Here is a 16,368-nt window from a genome sequence, read left to right on the forward strand (position 1 = left end):
AAAGGCCCTTTAGTTCTTCTTCGCTTTCTGCCATAAGGATGATGTCATCTTCGTATCTGAGGTTATTGATATTTCTCCCAGAACTCTTGATTCCAGCTTGTGATTCATCCAGCCCAACATTTCACATGATGTACTCTGCATATAAGTTAAATAAGCAGGGTGACAACATACAGCCTTGACATACTCCTTTCCCAATTTGGAACCAGTCAGCTGTTCCATGTCCAGTTCTAACTTTTGCTTCCTGACCTGCATACAGATTTCTCAGGAGGCAAGTAAGGTAGTCTGATATTCCCATCTCTTGAAGAATTTTCCACAGTTTGTTGTGATCCACACAGTCAAAGGCTTTGGCGTAGTCAATAAAGCAGAAGTAGATGTTTTTCTGGAACTCTCTTGCTTTTTCAATGATTCAACAGATGTTGGCAATTTGATATCTGGTTCCTCTGCCTTTTCTAAATCCAGCTTGAACATCTGGAAATTCACGGTTCACATACTGTTGAAGCCTGGCTTGGAGAATTTTGAGCATTACTTTGCTAGCATGTGAGGTGAGTGCAATTGTGCCATAGTTTTAACATTCTTTGGCATTGCCTCTCTTTGGGATTTGAATGAAAACTGACTTTTTCCAGTCCTGTAGCCACTGCTGAGCTTTCCAAATTTGCTGGTATATTGAGTGCAGCACTTTAACAGCATCATTTAGGATTTGAAATAGCTCAACTGGAATTCCGTCACCTCCACTAGCTTTGTTTGTAGTGATGATGCTTCCTAAGGCCCACTTGACTTTGCATTCCAGGATGTCTGGCTCTAGGTGAGTGATCACACCATCGTGGTTATCTGGGTCATGAAGATCTTCTTTGTATAGTTCTTCTGTGTATTGTTGCCACCTCTTCTTAATATCTTCTGCTTCTGTTAGGTCCATACCATTTTTGTCCTTTATTGTGCCCATCTTTGCATGAAATGTTCCCTTGGTATCTCTAATTTTCTTGAAAAGATCTCCAGTCTTTCCCATTCTATTGTTTTCCTCTACGTCAGTTATATCTCAGTAAAACTAGAAGAAAAAATTTCTTAAAAGATAAAGGTAAACCTAAATAAATGTAGGGTTTAGGTTTTGTGTCAAGACACAATATTGTCAAGATACAATATTGTACAATTATCTCCAAGTTAACGCATGAATTCAATATTAATTTTGAAATTCCAACAAGTCATTATTGGTGGAAGTTGACAAGCCAGTTTTAAAGTGTATATGGAAATGAAAAGCATCAGGAATAGCAAGAAGATCTTACAGAAGAACAGTGCAGAGGACTGCAGTACCCAATGTCAGCATTTATCGTGATGCTACAGTAACTAAGGAATTGTGGTGTTGGTACTCAGATGAACACATAAGCCCAGGATACAGACCTGGCCACCTGGCATAGGATGAAAGTGATGCTGCACTGTAGATGGGGGAGGATAGCTTTTCAAAAGGGCTGAGTCTCCTGGCAGCAAAATACAAAGAAAACGAGTCTGGATCCCTACCTCACACCACTCTCATACACCAGTCCATGGGACAATGCGAATTCTGCGTATGAAAGATTAAACAACAAATTCCCATAAGACAGCTTGGGAGAAAATTCACATGGCTTTGAGGTAGGCAAAGAGTTCTCTCGGAGAACACGTAAACACAGACCGTAAGTCAGGAAAGTAAGAAAGCAAAACGCAGACTAAGCATACATCCAGAACTCATATCCAGAACAAATACTGACCTTCTGCAAATCAGTAAGAAAACAAAAAAAAGACATCCAATAATCAAAAAACAGATAAAAGATTTGAATAGACATTTCACAAAATTTATCCTAGAAGCCACTGAAAAGAAAAAAAAAACACCCTGAAATATCGTTACTCATCAGGGAAATGCAAATTAAAAGCACCTTGGGACACCCCTACATGCCTACCATAATGGCTAAAATTCAAGACTGGCGACACCAGTGTTGCTGAGGCTGTGGAGCCCCTGGAAATCGGTTCAACCTTGGAAAACTGAGACAAGGTATTTACTGAAGCTGAACCTACGTGTACACTGTGATTCAGCTATTTTACTCGTGGGGGTGCTCCATGGACATGTCCACTAACCGACACATACACAGTGTTCAAAGCCACACAGCCAGCGGTAGCCCAAGGTAGGCACGATCCAAGTGTCCACTGGCAGAAGGAGGTCAGAGACCATGGCAACTCTAAGATGAAAGAAAGGTAGCAATTCTCAGCCCCACATGCATGGATTAATGTCAAACGGAAGAAACTGGACACGAGAGAGACCATGAGTGTAAAGTACGTAGGTAAAGTTCAGAAGGAGGCAAAGTTCAGAAGGAGGCAAAACCAGTGTGTGCTTTGGGAGATCACGGCAGAAGTTGTCTTGGGAAGGAAGGTGCAATGGTCACGCCGGCGAGGTTCTCTGTGTATTCCCCATGCACACGCAGGGACCATGGGATTCAGATTCATCAGCATGATGGAGTCACTTCACAGAGCAGCGTGGCACTGGCCCGAGTCGAGGAGCTGGGGGCCACGTTCCCTGGTCTCTGAGCAGCATGTAGAAGAGAGAACCGCTCATGACCCCAGGGACTGCACTCAGCCCTTTTGGACATGACTTTAGCTCTGCAGTATGACCAGAAGGGGATGGTCGCCAGCTCTGTCCTCTGCGTTGAAATCACCATGGCCATTGCCTCTGTATGGGGCACACGACTCTGGCGGGCCCCCCAGCAGCATTCACAAATAGTGATGGTGAGGTGATATGTCCCTCCTGCCATGAGGATCTCCCAGGGACACCAAACCAAAGGGTTAGAGGCACTCCCAGTCACCTGGGCCATGCACCAGCTGCCCCCTGCCCCACAGCAGCCTCAAAGACCCCCGAGCACGACCCCCTGTGTGCCTGGGAGGCAGCAGGGCCAGAGCTTATGCCAGTTTTGTGGTTCCGCCTAATACCTTCTCTGCAATGGGTCAGCATGCGTCTTCTGTGCCGTTTTCAGTGGCATTTTCATCTCTTCTCAGCCTTTGGCAACACAATTCTTCCACTTAAACCTGAAAAGCATTTTGCAGTTGTTCTGAGGAAAGGAAAAAAAAAAATAGACACACAATTGTATTTGCCCGGAGGTCCCTGAGCTTTTTGAAAAAAGAGGCCAAAGCTTCAAGGGCTCCCGGTCATAGATGACAAAGTTCCATAACAGATAATGCCTTGGGGGGAGGGAGATACATCTGGGGACACTGTGGCCCCGCGCCCCCATGCAGCCTTCAGAAGAAAATGATTACGATTTGCATAATGGGATTTCTGCAGAAATCATAATTAATCTTAAACTTCACGTTAGTGAATGTATGGGAACCTTTCCGCTTCTTCACTTTTTCATCTGAAACTACCACGCAGCCTGAAGACCCCTGGAGGTGGCTGGGGACCACCCGTGGCCCAAGGAGCATCCTGCAGGAACCCAGGTCCGAGGCCAAGAGAGAAGGGAACAGGGGCTGGGGGTGCAGCAGAGGGGCAAGAACAGGTTTTACAGGACTGTGTGGTTTTGACATTCGGGGCCCAGGGTGGCAGTACTGGGGGCCCGGGCTGGGAGGGGCAGCCCAGCCAGGTGTGGGGCCACTCTGGTTTGAAAATAGTCCAAAATGACCACCCACTTGATGTTTCACATCCTATGGTGAGATTTAAGGGACTGGGGGCCAACGCCGTGCTCAGTGAGATCCCCTTAACTTTGATTTTTCTGCATGACCTGACAGGTCCTTGGAGCTTTGGCTTAATTCCAAATGGCCCCCTAGGTCCTGGACCCCCCTGGCCCACCAGCCCCACCACAGCCCAACCACAGCCCCATTCCCTGCCCTTCCCCACCCACCAGCCCCTTAGTGGCCCCAGGGCACAGCCTTGAAACCCAGTCTCCAAATCCACAATCTTGGAATTGGAGCCTCTGGTGTCCCCAGGGTCTCATGCCCCAACCACACAGCCCGGCTCCAGCCAGGAGGCCGAGCTTCTGGAAGGCTCCAGGTGGCGGAATGCAGGCGGGGAGCCACATGTTGCCAGGGCGCGGCTCCAGGAGGGGGCCGCGCACACAAAGCTCCTGTTCTGCTCCCCGCTGCCCTTCCTCCAGGGAACCGAGAGCCACGACCAGATTTTCCAAGAGGGTTTCCTGTCCTTTGGCCGCTACTTCTGCCAAAGCCTCTTTGTCCCCTGCTTCCTGGCCGCCTCTGCCTCCATAATCACCTTAAACCTCACGGCCTGGGGGCGATGAGAGCAGCGATACTCAACCCCCCAGCCCACTGTCAGCCTGCAGACTCAAGGGTCCTGCCTCCTTCCTCGCGCCCTCTGGCCAGGACAGGCTGAGTGAGGGCGCTGACCCCCCCTGGCTGCACAGGAGGTGGAGGAGAGGCCTGAATCCCCATTCACTCAGGCCCAGGTCTCTAGGAGGGCCTGGACCTGCCCATCGAAGGTGGTTATAGGGTTACCCGCCGGGTACTGGGTGCTGTCACTGCCCGGCTGGCACACGGATCACAGCTAGATCAGTGTCCCTCTCGTGTCTGTGCACAGTCCGCCCGCACAAGGCCCCACACAGGCTGCACAGTGCCCCAGCACCAGGAAGGGCCACCTTAAACAGCACGCGTTCGTGTCCAACTCTTTGCAACCCCGTGGACTGTAGTCCACCAGGTTCCTCTGTCCATGGGATTCTCCAGGCAAGAATACTGGAGTGGGTTACCATTTCCCCCTCCAGGGGAGCATTCCTGCCCAGGGATTAAATCCGTATCTCTTGCATCTCCTGCACCGGCAGGCAAATTCCTTATCACTGCACCACCTAGGAAGCCCTTAAACAGCAAAATCACCAAAGGGAAGCACAGAAAGGTGCAGAACAGCACCAGATAATCAACCCACGGGAAGGAGCCTTGTCCGGTGAGAGCTGAAGCTCAGCCAGGGACACGTGACCTGTGACTCAAGATTTTCACAGTTCTGCACGTGCCCACGGGGTGGATTTGGGGGCCATAAATACCCGTCAGCAGGAGGTGAATCCAACTGTGTGCTCTGAAAGGGTGCGTGTGATACGTGATGACATCTTAAAAATAACATGAAATACACAAAACGAAGTCCGACATAGAGAAACAAAACGGTGAGCATGCTCACCCCAAACGGTGAGAATGCTCTTACCAGCTGCACACAGACCCACCAGCGACCGCAGGAGGCCACAGCCCCCACCCAACCACTCAGAGAACCCGGCCCCCGACCCCGTGCTTGTCCCGGAGACCTGGTGCAGCGGGGGTGGGGGGAGGCGGTCAGGCTGTCCCCCCAGTGCTGCCCTCCAGCCCCCGGCCACCAGGAGAGCGTTAGAGATGGTCACCCAGGGACCATCGTCACACCCGCTGGCTCTATTAGGGAGAGTATGTTTTATTAATACTGGACATTAAAGTTTAATGCTGTGATTACAGGGGAAAAATGGGCCTTCACCTTCGAGGAGTATTAGAGTCCAAAGTGAGCCTGCGACAGAGAGGGACGTTCATCACGGCCCAGCAGGATGGCCACCCCATCCGTCACGCCCCCGCAAGGCCCCATGAGCCCCCTCACTGTGCTCCTGCAGGGTCAGCCTCACCCCAGGGCTCTAAGGCCACAAGGAGGATGTGCTGATGAGACTGGGGCACCAAGGCCCCTAAAGCCTTCCTCCCTGCTCATCCTGAGGGGAGCCCATGAGGAGCAAGGAGTCCCTGGTTTGCTGTCTGGGCCCCTCGGCCCTCCTCATCCCCATTAAGGCTACGGTGGCAAGAGGCCCACGTCCCAGCCCCAAAAGCCTGCGCCCAGCAAGACAGGGCGGGCTCTGGGGCTTTTGGCAGAGGGCTCCAGAAAGGGGAGGGCACTGGCCATCATGGCCCTCACCTCCCTAGCACCTCTGGGCAGAGGACGTGGGGTTCAGAGCCCCCAAGTATGGCTTCAAGGCTAGGCTGAAGCTCACACTTCAGCTCAGGTAGAGGAACCTCTCCCACTTGCTAGCCAACCAGCAAACCTGACATCACTCTCTTGCCTCCCTGCCCTCCCCTCCGACAACACCCCAACACACACAGCTTCATTCTGCACAAGGTGCCCAAAGATACGTGTTGCGGAGTCAGTGAAATCAATGAACGCTTTGGGGAAGATGCTGCTGTGATGAAAGGCCCTGGTGACCCTGCCGCAGAGCGGGCATCCCAGCAGCATCCAGGGTCAGCAGCTCAAAGGCAGTGAAGGCCAAGAGCCGGGAGAGATTCCTGGGGCTCTCCTGGGGTTCCCTCTCCAGCCCATGCCCATGGCAGGCATCACTAATCAATCCCCACGTGCCTCTCTGCTGAGCTGAGATGGAGCCAGAACCCTTCCACCCACTGGGCCCTGAGTCAGGATGTGATCACAGCGGGTGTGTAAGGAGAAACCTGGCCATTTGTCAGAATTTCTTGTGAGAAACAGAACCGAGGGTAGGGTGGCCTGGAGACCCTCCATGGTCCCCTTGGAAAGGAAGTGAGAACCCAGACTCAGCTGCTCAGCTCCTGGCCATGCTTATGCAGCCACCCCCCGGCCTCGGGGTCCAGCACAGAGCTGGACACAGCAGATGCCTAACAATGCCTGGGGTGGCCATGGAAGCCCTGCATGAGGAGCTTCTGTGCAGTGTCCGCCTCCTGCCAGGGGCTTGGGGAGAACTCAGGGGGGCCCCTGAGTCAGGCAGGCCCAGCCTGGGTCCCATGAGAGCAAGTGGCTGCTGTGAGGACCCCGTGCTGCCTTCCCCAGCTGCCTCCAGGGGACAGAAGCAGTGTGGTTAAGGGGCTCCGGGCGTCCGGTGGGTGCAGGCTAGAGAGGAAGGGGCTGCAGGGGAAGCAGCCTGGAAGCTCACAGACAGACGGGAGCCATTATCCATGGCCACTGGGTCCGGCCTGAGAAGCAGTTAGTGTAAAAAGTAGCAGAAGCCATGAATGGAAACAGAGCCTCCCAGCCAACTGGCCCCAGGGGGTGACCTCCCGTAGAGGTGACCGTGTGGCCACAGCAGCACGGACAGGCCCTCCTGCAGGGGGCCAGGCCTGCTCCCAGCCCTAGGACCCGGCTTCAAGGGCGGAGGGGAGCAGGATGGGGCGGGGGTAGCTCAAGGCCGAGGGCGTGGGAGGGAGTGGGAGGCAGGTGCCAAGGGCCTGCGGCAGCAGCTCCTCCCTCCCTAGGGCCCTTGACCTCAGGTCAGCCCTGGCCAGGGACGCTATGTCCGGCAGCTCAGAGCCCAAACAGAACAGGGGCTCACAAACAGAAATGCCCAGAGAAACCCCAACGAGGCCCTTAGGCAGTGGCACCATCCATCTGTCCATGGCATCCAGGAGCAGCCCTGATTTCAAAGGAGACTGGAGCCCTGCTAGACCCTGACCTAGGAGAGGCCCTCGCCGTCAGTTTCAATTGTGATGTCTCTGGCCACTCACAGTGGGGATCCGGGAAGTGCTGGCCCTCCATAGCACTGCACCGGTGCTTGTGACCTGAGGGATTAAGAGAGAAGCAGACAGGCAGGGTGAGGGGCAGGGGGACCTTGCTTCTCACTGGAGAGTGTTGTATATTCTGAACTTTGCATTATGTTTTCAAAAATACAATTCAATTAAAAATAAATATCCTCATGCTTGTCTGACTGCATATACCTCTCACCCAGGAAATGCCCCCAAAACTGAGCATGGAAGGGGGGTGTGTGTGTCACAGAGACCGGGGACCGCCACCACGTGTCAGAAGATTGTATTTAATGCAGAAGAACTACCGCGTGACATGGTAGCCAACAGCCACCACGCGATTTCAATCTGAGCTAACTAAAATAAATACAATTTAAAATCTAGCTCCAGAGTCATGCCACTGCATCGCAAATGCTCATCTGCTCTTCAGAGTCGTGGCCGCCCCATGGACAGTGTGGACACAGGGTGCTCCTTGCATCCCAGGAAGCTCAGAAGCCCTGAACTGGGTGCCCTCGGCCACCGAGGCAGGCTATGCAGCAACCCCCACCCCAGACCCGGAAGGACTCCCCTGCACACATTAGGAGCTTACTGCATCCTCTTTCGATGCCCGTGGCAGGGATGGCGGCGGGGTGCACCCAGAGGTGGGCACAGCAGGATGAGCCGTAGGGAGGGGCTGGTCAGAGGGTGCTTCCTGGAGGAAGTGGAACATTGATGAGTGACTGAGGAGATGGTCAAGGCACCTGGTCAGCATAGACCCTGGAGGCGAGAGGCCTTCAAAGAGATAGGGCAGAGATGATGCTCACGAAGGTGTGCCCATAACCAGAGCAAGACCAATGAGTGGCCGCATGCTTCCAGGCCAGTCCACTTCTCGAGGGTTCTGATGGGCAGAGTAGGTCTGGGAGGGAGGTCCAGACCCCAGGGAAGTCGGAGGGGAGGGGCCACCTGGGATGGACAGCAGACAGTCTGTGCTTTGCGGGACAGAGTATGCCAGGCTCCCAGGGAGGGGAGCTGGGACCCCACAGAGCCTGATGGTCTTGGAGTCTCGATGCCATCAAGCCTCCTCCAACCCCAAGACCCTCAGGCAGAACCCCACAGCCTGAGTACCCCTGCCTCTCACCTGGGCCTGCTGACGGTTACGCAAAGCTGGGAGGACCTAATAATGCACCTAAACAGACCCCTTTCCTCGTGGTGTGTTTTTTATTTAATTTTCCAACGAACACACTCTTTTATCATCCAAAACCGTGAAAGTAAATTAAGAAGAAATGGGTTTCTTTCAATTAGGCTCAGCGTTGCTTTGAGTAACTGCCTATAATTCTATTTAATGAAAAAATAAAATCATTATTCCACGTCTCCCCCGCCCTGTCACAAACCCACAGACGGCCTCCATTAGCGTGCACCGTAGATTTATTTAATTAGAAAAATATTTTGTTTTCTCTGATTCTTTGGGAAAAGAAAAAAAAAAACCCTCCAGGCACAAAATTAATCAAATCTGTTACCTGGTAGTTAATGGCCCCTCCACCAGCCACCTCTCCGTCCACACCACTATCCCCACCAGGGCATTTGCACCCAAATCTGGGTGCACCCAAATCTGGGTGCACCCAGCCCAAGGGCCACCCCCTGCTCTTCCCCAGCTGCATTTGGCAAACTCAGATGCCAAGACGCTCGCTGCCGGGTGGGGACCCCCATGGCAGGCACATGGGGAAAAGGGCCAAGTTCTTCGTCGCCAGAAAGTATCCGTGCTCTGGGCGCGGACGTGATATGCAGGAAGCCAGCCGGGCGCACACGTGCAGCTAGTTAAAGGAGCCCCTGTGATGGTGCCAGTCCTGGAGGGGACCCCGCCCAGACCCCCATCCAGGGACCCCAGACCCCCGCCCAGGGACCCCCCACCCAGGAGCTTCCATTGCTCCCCGGGGACCTGAGTGGGCCTGGGTGGTGAGAGAGAGACCCAAGAACAGCACAGAAGTGCTCAGTCCCCTCCTATGAGAGGGGAGAAGCGGGGTCCAGGCTCAGGCCCCGATGGTCCCACTGGGTGACCTCAATGACCCTCCCCCCCACCCAGGACCTCAGAGTCCTCCCTGCCCTGCAAGCATGTCCCTTACAGGGTCCCCACAGCCACTGTCCTAGCACTTTGGGCCACCTGCGCCCCTTCTCCCAGACACCAAGGCGAAATGTCCCAGGGATCCTTCAGAGGTTACAGAGAAGGGAGGACAGAGCAGGGATGGCCTTTCCCTCAGGCCTGGGACAGCTGGGCAAACGTAGCAAGCAAGGAGCAAGGACTTCCAATCTAGTGTCCAGCTTATGGGAGGCTCAACACGTGCTGCTGAGCAACAGATGAGGGGAGCAGCGAGGTTGAGGGACCCTCAGACCTACAGACTCCTCCCCTCCTTCCTTCCCCACCCTCTTCCTCCCCTTCCCCTCCCCTCTCCTTCCCTCCCCTTCCTTCCTCCTCCCCCTCCTTCCTCCTCTCCCTCCTCCCCTCCCTCGCCCCTTCTGCCCTCTGCACTCACACCCTTTCCTCCAGAGCCAGCAAGCCTCAGTGCCCCTTCATCCACCTGGAGACGTGGCGACCATCCCAAGAGCATCCTTTGTGCCTCATCCTGCCCAACCAGAGTGAACATGGGTGCTCCCAGAGGGAATAAGAGGTGGGAAAGCAGTGTGTCCTTCTTGGGGACCCTGAGGTTGGCCCACAGCCCTCTGACTCATCTGGAGGCCTGGGACCTGGCTCCTCCTGTCCAGCCTGTACACACAGCACAGTCAGGGGTCTGGCCTCCCCAAGGTGGAAGTGCACCCGCCACTCCCAACAGAGGTCAGGCGTGCAGCTGAGACTCCCAGGGCAGAGAGGGGAGGGAGAGTCCCCATTACAGATCCCACACATGCCACGTGTGGCCCCGGAGACAGGGTGAGGGTCACCAGCAGACAAACTTTCTTGGGGACAGTGTACTCACCTTAGTGGGGCTCCAGCTGGGGACCCCACCTCCACCACCCCAAAGCTCAGACCACCCTCTGCCCAGCTGGGGCCTGGCCCATCAGGCCTCCACCACCTCGCCCTCACCTCAGACATGCATCCTCAACCCCAGGTACCCCAGCAGCTCCTCAAGGATGAGATCAAGGGCTCCCCAGCTGACCCGAGAGAGGGACATCCACAAGCCCAGTCTACACTGCCTAAACCGCAGCCGACCATGTGATGGACCCCAGGCAGTGTAGACAGCCTGGGAAACTGGGGCTCAAAGAACCTTTCCTCAAAACCCTCATTAATCCCAGTAGGACAGGGTTTGGGGAGGCAGGGACACACTCTCAAATCCAGGCTCATTAGCGGGCGTGAGGCAGCAGCTTTGGCTCAGGGAGCAGGGCTCCCCATAGGTGAGGACAGGGAGGGGTGCACCCAGGAGAGAGAAAAGGCCATCCACCTGCGGCTGAAAGCCAGCACCCCCTTGCCCCCTGAGACCTTGCGATCCCTGTGCACCCCAGTTATGTGGGCTGTGTCCCCCTCCTACTTTTCCTATTAATTTCCCCACCCTTATGGCAGAAAGTGAAGAAGAACTAAAGAGCCTCTTGATGAAAGTGAAAGAGGAGAGTGAAAAAGCTGGCTTAAAACTCAGCATTCAGAAAACTAAGATCATGGCATCCAGTCCCATCACTTCATGGCAAATAGATGGGGAAACAATGGAAACTGAGAAACTTCATTTTCTTGGGCTCCAAAATCACTGCAGATGGTGACTGCAGCCATGAAATTAAAAGATGCTTGCTCCTTGGAAGAAAAGCTATGACAAAACTGGAGCATATTAAAAAGCAGAGACATTACTTTGCTGACAAAGGTCTATCTAGTCAAAGCTATGATTTTTCCTAATCAAGTATGGATGTGAGAGTTGGACCATAAAGAAAGCTGAGTGCCGAAGAATTGATGCTTTTGAACTGTGGTGTTGGAGAAGACTCTTGAGAGTCCCTTGGACTGCAAGGAGATCCAACCAGTCCATTCTCAAGGAGATCAGCCCTGGGATTTCTTTGGAAGGAATGATGCTAAAGCTGAAACTCCAGTACTTTGGCCACCTCATGCGAAGAGTTGACTCATTGGAAAAGACTCTGATGCTGGGAGGGATTGGGGGCAGGAGGAGAAGGGGACGACAGAGGATGAGATGGCTGGATGGCATCACTGACTGGATGGACGTGAGTCTGAGTGAACTCTGGGAGTTAGTGATGGATAGGGAGGCCTGGCGTGCTGCGATTCATGGGGTCACAAAGAGTTGGACATGACTGAGCGACTGATCTGATCTGATCTGATCTGGTCAGGATGCCCCACCTGCATTTAGTCTTCCCATTAGGACAGTACTTTATACTGTATTCACCTGATGTGAAGAGCCGACTGATTGGAAAAGAGTCTAAAGCTGGGAAAGACTGAGGGTGGCAAGAGAAGGGGGCAACAGAGGATGAGATGGTTGGATGGCAACACTGACTTAATGGACATGAGTTTGAGCAAACTCCCGGAGATAGCGAAGGACAGGGAAGCCTGCAGCGCTGCAGTCCATGGGGTCGCAGAGTCAGACCCGACTGAGCGACTGAACAACAATTAGAACAGAAGGACCAAACACCCCAGAACATTGAAAGAAGGGGGACCATCAGGTGCAGCCCTGGCACCCAGAGATGAGCCCAATTCCAGCATTTTCTGACACAATCATTATGATGGCATCCCGTGCGGTCAGCTCAACAACAGCCCCCAAAGACATGCACGTCCTCAGAACCTGCGGTGTCAGCTCACCTGGTGTACGTCAGGGTTTTCTAGAAAAAGTGGGCCAAAAGGACGTGCACATGGAAAGAGTTTCTTACAAGGAATTTGCCCACTTGATGATGACGAAAATCCCAAGGTCAGCAAGCTGGAGACCCAGAAGAGCAATGTGCTAGTGCAGTCTCCGGTCAAAGGTCATCAGGAAAAGGAGCTCCCTCCCCCCGGGGGAGGGTCAGCCTTCGGTTCTCTCCAGGGCTCAGCTGACTGACCGAAGCCACCCACGTTATGGAGGGCAGCCTGCTGCACCCCGTCTGCCGCCTGAAATACTAATCTCACCCAGACACACACTCACAGACACCCCAGATTCACGTTTGACCCAATGTCCGGGCACCCCATGGCCCAGCCAGGCATGTAAAATCAACCCTGGCGACAGGATTTGACAGATGAGATGAAGTTAAGGACCTTGAGATGGGGGTGGGGGGGGTTCATTCTGGATTAATTAGATGGGCTGAATGTGGTCACTGGCGTCCTTATGAGAAAGAGGGGCAGGAGGGTGAGAATCGGAGGGGGTGAGGGTGAGAGTCAGAGGGGGACTCAGGAGGGTGAAAGCATTGTCTTGAGCTCCAAAATCAACTGCAGTTGGTGACTGTAGCCATGAAATTAAAAGACACTTGCTCCTTGGAATAAAAGCTATGACAAACCTAGACAGCATATTAAAAAGCAGAGACATTACTTTGCTAAAAAAAGTCCATCTAGTCAAAGCTATGGTTTTTCAGTAGTCATGTATGGATGTGAAAATTGAACCATAAAGAAAGCTGAGCAGAGAATAATTCATGCTTTTGAACTGTGGTGTTGAAGAAGACTCTTGAGAGTCCCTTGGACTGCAAGGAGATCAAGCCAGTTCATCCTAAGGGAAATCGGTCCTGAATATTCATTGGAAGGACTGATGCTGAAGCTGAAACTCCAATACTTTGGCCACCTGATGGGAAGAAGTGACTCAATGGAAAAGACCCTGATGCTAGGAAAGATTGAAGGCAGGAGGAGAAGGGGACGACAGAGGATGAGTTGGTTGAATGGCATCACTGACTCGATGGACATGAGTTTGAGTAAGCTCTGGGAGTCAGTGATGGACAGGGAAGCCTGGTGTGCTGCAGTCCATGGGATCACAAAGAGTCAGACATGACTGAGTGACTGAACTGAACTGAATGTGGTCACTGGGGTCCTTATGAGAGGGAGGCAGGAGGATGAGAGTTGAAAGAGAGGGGTGAGGGTGAAAACAGAGACTGGGAGATGCTGAGCTTCTGGCTTTCAAGGTGCAGGATGGGGCCACGAGCCAAGGAGTGCAGGTGCCTCTAGAAGCTGGACATGTGGGGAAGCAGACATCTCCCTGGAGTCCCAGGAGGGCCCCAAGTTCATCCACACCTATAGGATCTGACCATCGATATTCTAAGATAATAAGCATGTGCTGTTTTAAAACACTGGGTTCATGGTAATTTGTTACAGCAGCTACAGGCAAGTAATACACACATCCTGATTTTTTTTTTTCCTCTCAATATGACTCATTTTGTTGTTGTTGTTCAATCACTAAGTTGTTTCCGACTCTTTGCAACCCCATGGACTGAAGCACACCAGGTTCCTCTGTCTTTCACTATCTCCTGGAGTTTATTCAAATTCATGTCTATTGAGTCAGTAATTGTATCTAACCATCTCATCCTCTGCTGCCGGCTTCTCCTTTTGCCTTCAATCTTTCTTAGCATCAGGGTCTTTTTCAATGAATCAGCTCTTCCCATCAGGTGGTCAAAGTATTGGAGCTTCAACTTCAGCATGTCATTCCAATGAATATTCAGGACTGGTTTCCTTTAAGATTGACTGGTTTGATCTCCTTGCAGTCCAAGGGACTCTCAAGAGTCTTCTCCAATACAATTCACAAGCATCAATTATTCGGCACTTAGCCTTCTTTACGGTCCAACTCTCACATCCGTACATGACTACTGGAAAAACCACAGCTTTGACTATATGGACCTTTGTCAGCAAAGTGATGTCTCTGAGTTTTAAAAAGAATTTCATGTTATGATTATGTAGCGATTCTTTAGCCATTCCTTCAATGTTGGCCGTTTTGGGGGGCCTCACAAATTAACCCTTCAAGAGACATCCGGGTTCTCAGTGACCGCACCCTCCCCCCCCACGTTACTACCTTTGCATGCATTCCAAGTAGTGGGGTCTCTGGGTCCAAATGTTTTTCTGTAATGATTTCCAAAAGTTCCAGCCCCACCCCATCAGCTCTGGACCGGGGAGGGATACTCATTTCTGCTCATTCCAGGGCGTCCCAGCCAACTTTGAAGGACAAGCTGCTCCCATCTCGGCTTACTTCGGTGGAGGCTGTTGCTGCCCTCGGCAGGAGACAGGTCCCATGCCTGTGTCACCCAGGTCCCAGAGCCCGCCGGTCACCTGGGCTCTTCTGTGCTAATGGTACCAGCCTCACAGCAGACAGGCTGGGTGCCCTCCCCCCAGTCTGAAGGGCACCCCTAGGCCTCTGTCCACCCAGGCTCAGCCAGGAAGGGTGGCTGCTCTCAGACCAGGTGGAGCAGGCTACAGTGAGTGAGCCCCACTCCACCACACCCCAGGTAGGTTGGACCAACTCTGGTTCTCATGGAACTGAGACTCAGATCAAAACAAGATGGAGCAGAAAAGCCATCTCTGTGGATGTTAAAGGTCAGAATCCCTCTCCCATCCCTGGACCACCCCCATGGTTAGAACCTGGAAGGGGCTGCCAACTCGGTTTTCAGTCTGAGACCCCATAAGAGCTGCAGGCTGTGTGTCCCTGAGCAAGCCCCTGGCCCGCCTGCCTCAGTCTCCCTGCCCGCACTGTGGAGCAGCATGGGGCGGCCCAGACGCCTTCTGTGCACCGTCCACCAGAATTAGCTTCGCAGGGCCAAGCGTGGATGCTCGAAAGGCAGGCCAGCCGGGAGGGCATGGGCCAGCAGCCCCTCACCCCTGTCCCTCCCACCCCAGTCATGGTGACATCTCGGAGACCAGGTCCAAGGCCCCAAGCTCCCAGTCCCTGCACCTTTGCGTGTCCATATCCAAGGCGGGCTCCCCACCCAGCCTCCCGCACACCCCAGGCGGCCTCCGCTGGGAGGACCAAGTTGTGTGTGGAGTGCGGGCGCCCTCTGCTGGTGCCTGTGTGCAATGACCATGCGAGGGAATCCGCCCGCCGCTTCGACGGGGTCAGGCCTTGTACCAAGGGGCTCAGAAGGCTGACCCCTTAGGCTGACCAAAGCTGCTGACGCAGCCCGTTTAGGCTCAGCGCTGACCACAGTGGGCAGAGCCAGCATCTTCCAAGTGCTCACCACGATCAGGGCAGCACTGAGCTGTCCCGGGGAGGGGTTGTGTTCTCCCTGACCCCTACCCCCACAGCCTAGAGGGGGCGTCGTTAGACTGTTGTTTTGGTAAGGAAACCGCGTACACGGGGACACACAGCGATCCGAGACGAGGCTTGCTCGGCGGGCGGGGGCCCTCTCTCCAGAGGCCACTGCCACCCACCCCCCCAACAGGGTAGGAGAACCTCACAGGCATCTGGGTCGTCAATCGTCCTCCACCCACTACCCAGGTGGAGACACAGGCGTGAGGCTCCCAGTCACTTGCCGGCCAGATCAGTAACTTTCTGCCACGTCGTGGTTGGAGGTGCTGGTCTGGGGCGCTTGAGAAGGAGGGGAGTGGGGACAGGGAGCAGGGGCTGGGGTGGACCCCGGCAGGTGGCCCCAGACGCCACTCTCCCACCCCTGAGATGCCATTCCCAGCAGCTGTGGGCAGGGCCAGAAGCCCAGGTGGGGCAGGACAGGCAAGGGAGAGGCACCGGCTGCAGGCCCGTGGGTCGCCCCGCAGCCTCCTTTCTGCCTTTTGCTGGACCTCCCCCAGAACCCCTCTCCGGCCCCGCAACAGCTCAGTCCACCCCCCGTTCCACGTGCCTCCCCCAAGCCCTCACCGCTGTGGGCTCTGCGTTCACGGCCCTGACCCCACCAGCCAGTGTCCAGCACCGGCCCCACCGCCAGAGGCACCCGGAGGCCCAGAACCCCTTCCCTGGTGCCCCGGCCTGGAGCCAATACTGGCCGGGCTCAGAGGTTTCAGGTCCCAAATCCCCACCACAGGTCCAGTGGGCGGCCAACAGGACCCGCCGTCCCAGGCAGATGAAGAGCTTCTTTCATCACGTCCTGGGTGAC

Source organism: Bos javanicus, chromosome 16 (assembly GCF_032452875.1).
Source record: "Bos javanicus breed banteng chromosome 16, ARS-OSU_banteng_1.0, whole genome shotgun sequence".
Taxonomy (NCBI): Eukaryota; Metazoa; Chordata; class Mammalia; order Artiodactyla; family Bovidae; genus Bos; species Bos javanicus.